The following is a 10895-nucleotide window of genomic DNA, read 5'->3' on the forward strand; positions in this document are numbered from 1 at the left end:
TATCCGACTGTTCATTGTCAGCCTATTCTCATACAGTTATCGAGCACGATGTTCGTCATACGAGGAGCAGAGAATTGATTTCACTTTTGATATCTATGCTCGCAAAATGACTTCAGACCGGGATGCTGTTTCCATAAATGAAACGATACTCGCGAGTGTATTTCTAATTAAAGCACTCCGGCGTATGTTGATTAACAGGCTTTCGAAGCAATTCGATGCTTTAATCTGGATGGGTAACGCCGAGCTTCGATCGGGTTAAATATCCCGCACGGAACTCGACTCGTGTTACATTGATTGGCGGAATTATCGATGAGTATTCCTAGTGGGCTAATGAAAATTGAGCAAACGCAAGCTTCGTGGAAATATGGTCAATTTTGTAACGTTCAATTTATTCGTGTTGGAAGTAATGCATGTATAATGGTTTGTAGAAATATTTAACGCAGCTTACGTTCTCGAGAGCACTCTACTCTATTTCATACGAGCGTCCAAGATGAAATAATACGAATGACGAATCAAGTGTTAGTCTCAAATATGGATTACGAACAGATAGATTACTTTTTGATCAAATGCAAGATAGAATGAAAGAAAATATTGCAATGAAAAGAATAAAGGAAGAAAGTATTGTAGCCATTAGAAAAAGAAGACTTTGAAAATAAAAATACAGAAAAAGAAAAAGAATTATTATTACAAAATATTTATGTTAAATATGTTAAAATATAATATAAGAACATAGGAAATAGATTGTAAATGGTTATAAATGGTATGAATATATAATTTAAATTTAAGTTTAGCTATATTTTGACATTTTTAAATATTTCAACTGGAAAATATACTTTTTACTTCTTTTTTTTTTTGATTATTTTATCAGTATCTCATATTTATTAGATCATACTTTTGCAAATAACGATTTTTCTTTTCTTTATATATATTTTGTAAACACATTGTTTTTGTTCCTCTTATTTTGACTCTGCATCATAATAATAATGTTTTTGAACTGTTATATCTTAAAAATCTTCAGCAGATTTAACAATAAATCCTAAAAATAAAACCGTATTCGTCCATGTATCATCAATATTGTTCTTTTATTTATTATCGATAATATATTTGATATTCAATAAGATATTTCCACTTTCTCAATTTTCAGTCGATCGCATTTTGTCACCGATAATCGAAATTTCACTCGCATTATTTTTAACGTAAATAAAATCGTGGAAAGCGCGAAAAGAGAAAAACAATTCGCATAACGATTCAGTGACGAGCTATTTGTTTAATTAATATTTATTATCGGGTTGTATTACATTTATGAGTGTTATATTTATGCCCACTCCTCGTTCTAATTGCCCTATTCCAAATCGCTGACATGTACATCGTCTGCAAGAGCATATGCTGTTGTAACTTGTTTAATTGTATTCCAAATCCGTATAATCATATCAGTTTAATCGATATATTATACATAGTATATGCCCGAAACAGATGGTCTTGAAAGGGTAGATGATTTTCGTGTAATAAATGAACGAAGTTTATCTTAATAATCGAATTATCTTAATAAATCGAAAATTTGAAACGTAGCGATAATTTATTGTTGAATGTGATATATAAATATTTTCAAAAACGTTATTCGACGATAATAATATTAAAACACACAAGATATTTCGATATTTTTTAAGCGTTTATTACAAAATTTTAATAATTATAATTATATTTATATTTTCATTAAAAAAAAATTAAAAATAGAAATTCAATTTTACCCTCCAAACACATCGAGTTTTTATTTAAGTTAATATTTTATGTTTAGTTTAATCTTTTAAAGATTAATAAATCCATAAATTCTTTAATTTTTCTATATTTCTTCTTTCGATTGAAACTATTTCAATTCGTCTGATTCGAATAAACAATCTCTTATCCCAACACTTTTATTTCATGATAATTCATCGTCATTCGATTTGCTTTTAATGGCGTCCAATTCGTTCAATTCGCATGGAAATACGCGGGACGAAAAAATGTTTTTCGATTGTGATTCGCGCTGGCGTAATTTCGAATGCGATTGCGTTCATTTCTCAACCGCGAGAAAAAAGGAATTGTGGAATAGAGTTCCGCGGCATCCTGCTTGTTTCAAAAGGGGACCAGGATGGGAACAAAGAGGATCCCTTAATGGCACGCGAACCCGCATGAATAGCGAGCAAATGAGGCGTCGAGAATAATTGGAGGCTAAAGTCTCTTAAAGTTCTTCCAACACGTGATATCGCGAAGCGCATAGTTGTTAGAAATTTTATTTCTAAATAAACAATCGTTGTTCGCCCACCTCGTAATTTGGAAAAAGTTTTTATTTTTTTTTTATCTTTCTCTTTGTTATTCAATCAGACAGGTTTTTTTTAAATATTTTATATTGTGAAATTAACGTGCATGGTGTATCCAATTGCACATTTCAATTAAAAATCATTATAATGTATCTAGAATTATGATGTCTATTACTCTTTAAAACCATTTTTAACTATTTAATATAAATTAATTTCAGGACATAGAATATGTATTCTTAAATATATTAATAATAGATACACAATCTATAAATAATTCTAATTCTCGTATATTTCTACTTCAATAAAAGTCAGCTTAAAAATTTTACCAAATATATTTATTATTGCAAAAACAAAAAGTTTAAAATTAATAATTCAATTTTAAAAAATTGGAAAATGGACACGAAGAAAGCTTAATAAAATAATAAAATAAAATATTTCTTTTTGTATCTTTTTAGTTCGTTTCCTTTAGTATAGGACAATTCTATCGATCGATCGATATTGGAAATAAGCCAAATTACAAAAAATAATTTTGTTACTATTACGGTAATTATTGCTCGATTCGAGAACAATCGATTTTTCAGTTCGACAGAATTACAAGCTCGTTGGCTGAGCTTTTTTGTTTTCTTGCGAACACAAACAGCTGAGAGAGAAAGAAATGAGAGAGAGAGAGAGGGGAGATGCTTAAATCTTCTAGATAGACCACGAGAATGAGGTTTTAATCTCTTTTCAACGGACGATCTTTGCTCTCTTTTACAAAAGCAAACAACGTGTCGTTAACGTTCGATCCTTCTCAATCAACCTATCGTTCCAGGGAAAAAAAGGAATGGAACGACGACCATCTTGAAACTCTAGCTAACTGTTCCAATTCGCTAATCTGCTGTGAAATAGGTTGATCGATGATCTTACAAGGGGGTGACAGCAGTTTTTAATTGAAAACTGATAGACAAATTTCCGGGACTAGTTAATAATACATTACAGTTACGTTCCATTTATTACAGGACATTAATGCTCGTGGAAGTTTTTATTAAACGTTCATGGATGAAGTTTGTTGAGTTGAGCGGAAGATATTAAGGAATTTTTGCTTCATATTTTCGTGGCTCTAAGTTTTTTGAGTAACTTTCCAGTTAATTTTGGAATTTTATGTTATTAACGTTATATCGATTAAAAAAGTTTTCAAATTATAAGTTTGTTGATCTTTTTTTCTTTTTTTCTTTTTCTTTCTTTTTTTGGAGGGATGAAAATTTTTCGAATAGAATAAAAAATGTTCGTATTTCTATATGCGTTTGTGAAAATTAGAAAATTGTGCACAGAAATCGATCAATTCTCGAGGGATTTTTGAAATCTTGATTTTCTTTTCATATCCATAAAATACAAGTAAAGAGATAGTTCTTTTTAAAAAAAAAATTATATCTTTACAGGGGATAATTTTAAAAGGAACATTTTAAAAATTTTAAAAATTAAATCTCTTTTATTCCCGTTACTTTTAATCTTTCACTTTCAATATCGACATTAAAATTCTCAACAAACAGGCTGCCCTTCTTTACTACGTTTCCCCAACGATCATCACTTTACATTCCTATTTCCTCCCTTACTTTTCCAAGGGATCCACCCTTGAATGGATTCAAATTATCAGATGAAAAAGCGAAAAATTGTTGGTCAATTCACGTTCCAATCGTTCGTCAAACTTGAACCCATCGCCAAAATGGATCCAGTTTCTTGCCTTTTTCTTCGATAATTCTCTCTCGAACGAACGCGAGGCTCAACCTTTCTCGTCCCCTTCCTCCATTTTTTCGTCTTGTCACTGAGTGCGAGGCGTGGAATGTAAAAATGAAAAAAAAAAAAAAGACAACCGTAATGTGTACACGTGTGAGCCGTGTGCATTAACACGAATACGTCACGTGAAAGTTTCTGATGTTTTTGCGTTTCAGTCTCGTTGAAAAATGGATGGGAAAAATGGTTTACGGAGCGAAAAGTTGGCGTAGAGAAACGCGAACTCCTTAAGGGGCATCGACCTGGATAAAGGTGGTTAGCGTAAAATTTTATTGCGCCGGCAGATGTCATCGCATAAAAATTCTGATGTGTGACGTTTTATATCTCCAGGGAAAATTCGATTCCTTGTCGAACACTTCGATGGAACGAATTTTTTCTACGTTCTATTCAAATATTTTTATTTTGAATTTTTATGAAAATTTTTATGAGTTGACAATTGTGCCGTGTAAAAATATATTTTTTGATAATTCGTGGATTTTATATATATAATTGGTTATAATAATATTGAAGAGAAATATTTGATAAAAGATAGTTTCGATGATTTTTCGAATTAAAAATTGAAAATTGGAGATAATAAATTTTAATTTTCTTTATTTATAATTCTTTTCTTAAATTTATATTTTTTTTCAAAGAATTCATTTGGTGTCTGCGTACGTCCAATTTTTAAAATTGAAGGTGATTAATTATCACGACTCTCGACTATAATTCTATAAATTTCTTGAAACATAATTTTTCAAATTATCCAATAATTAAGAAACAGACTTAAGAAGATATGAATTTTATTTCGTTGCTTGTGATTGATACATTTTCAATGCGAATTATCAGATATAATTAATTGGGATGCACATATCCTGCATACCCGCATCCGGTGAATTAACCGGAAACGTCGGTGAATTTAGCGGTTTGGAACAATGATTTCTCATACAATGGGTGCAACGTGGAATTTTGCCAAATCATCGAATCACAGATTGAATTTAACGGATAATTAATAGTTTATGCAGGTACTGTGTCACATATAATTTCAATTTGATTATCACTGTTTGCTCGGTTATGGTTAAATGAATTAGAAAGTATGTAATACGCGTCTCATTTAATTAACGCCTATTTAATCAAAAGAAAGTTGTCTACTACTTGCATTATTTTCATTTTCACAGAATCAAATCTTTATAATCCCATGATTATAAAATGATATTGATTAAATATAACGTGATATTTTCTTTTCTAATTATCTAATTGAAAAGATAAATCAAAAATAAATTCAAAAATTTATCACTGCTATTTTTTTACATTTTCTTTTCAATTATTAATTATTTGGGGAAAAGATTTTGCTAAATTAAATTAAATTATTAGCAAAATCTTTGAATATATATTTAATTTCTCCGTCTTTGTAAAAACAATAATCTGTTTCACAATCTCTGTTTCAACTTCATTTCCTTTCTCCAAGTCTCTTCTTCATTTCAAAATTAATGTTGATAAAATAGATTTACATGTCCATCAAAGTAATGTGGAAATTTTATTTCGTTGGATCGAACTTTATCGAGAGTTCCTCTCGATGCAGACGGATGTCGTATTCATCCCATTTACGTTTGATAGAAAGGAAAAAAAAAAAAAGAAAATAAAATCGAAACTTGGGCGAGACACGGACATTTAAATCACAAGGGGAATGGAAATAAAACCACATTTCCTGGTTTTAATTAATACAGGATTAGCGAACAACGAGACGGCGATGGTCGATTTACAGCTGTGTAATTTCGTCTGGAGACGTGTTTTCGATTGCGCTGCTTCTGCTTGCCAAGAGATTGGAGGCTGTGTTCTCGGTTTTAATGAAAACTCAGTGTGGAGTGTAAGATAATAATTTAGAGTGTGCGTGGTTTTATTTAATACAGAGTTTATAAAATTTTAATTAATAGATTAAAATGTAAAATGTTTCAAACTTGTTTTTAAAATTTTAATTATTATATTTAGTTGTCAAAATGATATAGAAAATAGGAAATGTAATAGAAAGAAAAAGAATATTCATTTTTTAATTTCTTCTTTTTTTTTGTATTTTTGGAAAGATTCTTTCATGAGATGTATGTTTTGAAAATATATTAATTTGAATGAAATTTTGTTTCTTGCAAGATCGATTTAAAGAGAGAAATTAAATACACATGTATTAAATCGTATAATAAGAAAACAAAAATATTTTAAAAGAATTTTATTGAAATTAGAAAATTGAGTACAATAAAAAATATTGCAAGAATTAAGTTAAAATTGAAGTTGATTGAAGTTAAAGAAAAGTTAAGAAGACTAATCCAACCATAGCACGCAAACACGTAATAAATGAGATAAAAGTGTTTGATCTTCAGTCTAGACAAAATAAATTTCACTTTTTAGCTATTAATTTTTTTTTTATTTAAAAATAATGTTTCACGGAAAGATATTTTTTTTTTTTGTATATTTTCACGTTATGATGTAGATCACCAGTGAATGTAAGATCAAGTTCTTGATCTTCCATCCAGGAGAGAAGGTAGATCCTGAAAAATTCTGCAAGAATTTTTTATAGAACTCGAAGACGAAAGTTCGACGATGTGTTTCTCTCGAAATCTATCCAATATAAATTTGTTAGCCGGATTTAAAACTCAGTCAAAACTGTGAATTGGCATTTGTTTTGATAGTCACTGCTTGCATATTCTTTAAATACAAACTGAATCAATCAGGGAGATTGAAGAGGAAGAGAAATTTTAAGAGAAGAAATCAAACTTTTGTTTAAGTATGATAATAAGAATGTTGAAATTCGAGCAATTGCAATCAAAGATTTGTTGTAAGGCAGAAAATCTTGAAAACTTTCGAACGAGGACGCGACTTAAAATCTCTAAGTAGAACAAATTTTCTCCTTCTAAAAACACGATGGAAGTTATTAAATTTTAATAACTATCTATAATTAACAATCTCATAAAAGATATTTCATTTTAAATCTATATACCTATATATACACATTATATTGTACAAAAATTCTTAATTTTTATAAGAATTTTTAAAAATTTTAATTTATTACGTAATAAATTGTCAAAATTTCTAGGAATGTCAAAAGTTCCAATTATTCATTTATCTTATTTAGAATTATAAAGAAGAAAAGAAAGAAGTAAATTTCAGAATTATTTATTAAATTGTTCGTAAATATTATTAACTGTTGTTAGTTTTTTAGGAATTAATTTTAGGAAAGCTGATATTTTCGAGGCATATTTTCACTTAGGAAGGATCAATAGAGATAAAAGGATCATTGAGTATTTAACGCGACACGTTTCTTTGGACGGAGGAAATTGCTTTAGAAATTTCCTCGATTTCCTAGACGGAATCACGGCATGCCTGCCTGTTCGACTCTCATTTTCTTCAACGCTCAATATATATTCCCCTTGTACGCCTTGTCGATAGAAGGTTATACTCTTAACTCAAGTTTCCATGACTCGCACATTCAACGACTACCTATCAAATCTATAGATTTAGATGATTTATGCTGCGTACATCCAATATAATGTTACGCAGAGGCGGTTCAATGCTACATGCTCTGAATTTATTTCCACCCTTTTTCTGCTGCTTAATGTTTCTTGGATTTCCTTCAGGGAAATTACATTTCTATTTTTAAAGAAATAGCTTATTTATATTCAAAATTCATTTGAGATTTATGGTAATGAAAAAAAAATTTCTATATTTTTCTGGCCGATAATCTTCGCCATAAATTCGATGAATATTAATGTTAAAATATAATAATGTTGTATTTAATTGTACAATTCTAAATATTCATATTTCCACGTAAATATAGAATAACTTTTGTATAAAGTATTTTTTTATAATCTTCAATTTTAATTTTTACTTTTTGTAATACATAATACAAATTACTCGCTCTTGGAAAGAATTTTCCGATGAAAAATTTATCTTATTACTTCTTTCCATACTTCCATCCCACACCATCATAAATATATACTCACTGGAGGGATAAAAACACCGCTAACGAGCCAGATGTGTATCATTCATCGCGCTTACATCGAACGGTAAGTCCATGAAATCCTTTAAGAATTATTTACGAGTATACAGCTATCATAAAATGAAAAAAAAAAAAAGAAAAAAAAAGACGAAGTCATATAATAATAAAAAACTCATGGATACATCCTCTGCCTCGCTGATTACCCCAAAGATATATTTAGTACCGAGAAAGCTTCATTACTTTTTTTTTCCATCAAGTGATCCAATTTTGTTTAAAAATGGAATAAAATAATCGTTCAATCTGGGTTGATATAAAACGTAGAAATAAGTCGCGCATAAAAAATCACAATGTCTAAAGAGATATACAGACTGAGATATAATTGTTGGAAATATTATATCTTGGTCAGAATTATTAGAAAAAATTCTCTCTATTGGAAGATACGGTCAATAAATTAATGATATGTATTGTAGCTCAGTAGTTTTGAAAATAATTAATTCACGAATTAATACAATTTTATGAAAGTACATAATATATATTTTATACAGCATGGAAAAAAAATAGATTTTAATAAAAGTTAATTAATAAAAGTTCCATAAATAAAATTCCGTATGTAAAAATAAAATATCGCGCGTGGATTAAATATAAATCTAATAAAAATTGATCGCTATAATAAAAACGATAAAAATCAAAAATATATGAATCGTGATATGTACTATCTTCTTCCAATTTTTCCAGAAAAGGGAATTTTTCCAACAATCTTGGTTCTAATATCTGACCATTTTCAATTGTCATACTATCAATTCAAATCATTCAATTTTTAGATTTTTAAAATGGTTTGCCAACATGGATAAGTATTGATAATATTATTAATTTTAGAAATATTGGAGCGAATTAAAAATATTATGGTAAACATCGAAGTTTATTGAAAATATTATTATCAATTTAAAATATTACTAATCATATTTATATTGTAATCGTAATCTGAAGAAAAAACAAAATTAAAATGCATAAAAATAAAATAGCACTGTTGTGCATAGTTTAATGCGATAAATTACTTTGGAGACGAGACTTTCTTCAACGTCACACATTCGTTATCTCGCGGTAAGTCGCGACGACAACGACGACAGGAGGATATGTGGAGGGGGTGGAAAGGATTTTTTAATTCTACTGACGAGAAAGTTGTTCCGGTCAGAGGTTCGCAATTAGTGAAATTGAATGCAAATAGATGCAAGGAGGAGATGGAAGAGGAGTGGGAACGATTCAAGTTCCCAGGAAATCTTCAGCTTTAATGGAGAATCGCTCGTGTGAATGGCCTGACGTCTCGAATACTTGTATTCCGCTTAATATCGATCGTTTGGATTCTAATGGAACTTTAACTGGGTGGATTGGAAGAATTATTTTTTAGATTAGTTTGACGTTGGAGGAGGGTGTGAACGGAATTTTTATTAAATTTTTGAAATTGATGATTTGTTTTTTTTTTTTGAAAAGGTTCTTTCTACTTTTTGATCGGATATTGATCGAATACTTTAAATATTAAATTTTTATTAGAAGATTTTTATTCTTTCTATCATTGCATTACAATTTGGAATTATATTTAAATTCTGTTAAAGATATTAATCATAAAAATTTATGATAATTAAATATTGATGATAGATATTATGATAATTATTTAGTATAATGATAATTGTTTCGTATATGAAATTGTTGATAACAAAATTAGATTGAAAGATATTTTTGATTAATTATAAAAAGGTATATAAGAGAAATGAATGTCTAGTTATAAATAATTTGATTAGTAGAAGTTTTATTGAAAAATATTTAATTAAATACTATATTAAAATTGAATTTGTTAGTAAAAGAAAAATTTTTTAGTGAGAGATAACATTATTAATTTTTGAATAATCTTTTTATTCTTTGTGAAAGAGATTTGTGAAATCTCGTTGAGAAAGATATATTATAATAATTATACTTTATATACATATATTACACAAATATATAATAAAAAGATAAATAAAAAATATTATTGTATATTTAACTTTAGGAGTAACGATAATTAAATTTTTATGAAAATTTGTCTTTCTTCTTTTCGAGGTTTTTCGTAATAAGTTGTATTTTGCTTTTGTTAATTTACACATTAAATGAGTAAAAATATTTTAATTTAATCACTTTTCTTAATATAAAATAATATTCTCTTCACTTTATTATAACTATGCAAATAAAACTGTTAATAATGTATATTTCTTTTTATTCAATAAAAAAATTACAATTGTAAATTTGATATAATTTGTAAATCTTTCTTTATTGTATGCAAAATAATTTTTTATTTTAAATTTCTTGATTATATATTCGTGTAAAATATAATTATTATAATATATCTTCCTCAACAAGATTTCACAAATCTCTTTCACAAAAAATAAAAAAATTATTCAAAAATTAATAATATTATCTCTCACTAAAAAATTTTTCTTTTACTAACTACTTTTACTAACAAATTTAATTTTAATATAATATTCAATTAAATATCTTTCAATAAAACTTCTACTAATCAAATTATTTATAACCAGACATTCATTTTGTAATTAATCAAAAATATCTTTCAATCTAATTTTGTTATTAACAATTTCATATAAGATATAAAAAAAAAGATATACTAATTAACGAAAAAGAAAAAGAAAATATTTCAATAATCAATATTTCGTAATTTTCTTTCCTTCAAATATTAATATTTTACAAATCATAAGAAAATATATATAAATAAAACAAGTACAAGAACAAAAATCATTTTCATAGACGAAAAATTAAAAATTAATTTTAAAGAAAATTTAAAAAGTTTTAAATTTTTATAATGTTTCTTTTTTCTGAAT

The 10895-nt window shown here is 27.7% G+C and overlaps 2 protein-coding genes across 5 annotated transcripts in view; one reads left to right on the top strand and one right to left on the bottom strand.

The window, feature by feature from the left end:
* Nucleotides 1–10895, top strand: part of LOC411843 (COP9 signalosome complex subunit 7b) — a 184897-nt gene that overhangs the window by 145265 nt on the left and 28737 nt on the right. The window lies entirely within an intron of this gene.
* Nucleotides 1–10895, bottom strand: part of Glurb (metabotropic glutamate receptor B) — a 256855-nt gene that overhangs the window by 140441 nt on the left and 105519 nt on the right. The gene's annotated exons all lie outside the window — the stretch shown is intronic.

The sequence above is a fragment of the Apis mellifera genome, linkage group LG13 (assembly GCF_003254395.2).
Source record: "Apis mellifera strain DH4 linkage group LG13, Amel_HAv3.1, whole genome shotgun sequence".
NCBI classification, from domain to species: Eukaryota; Metazoa; Arthropoda; class Insecta; order Hymenoptera; family Apidae; genus Apis; species Apis mellifera.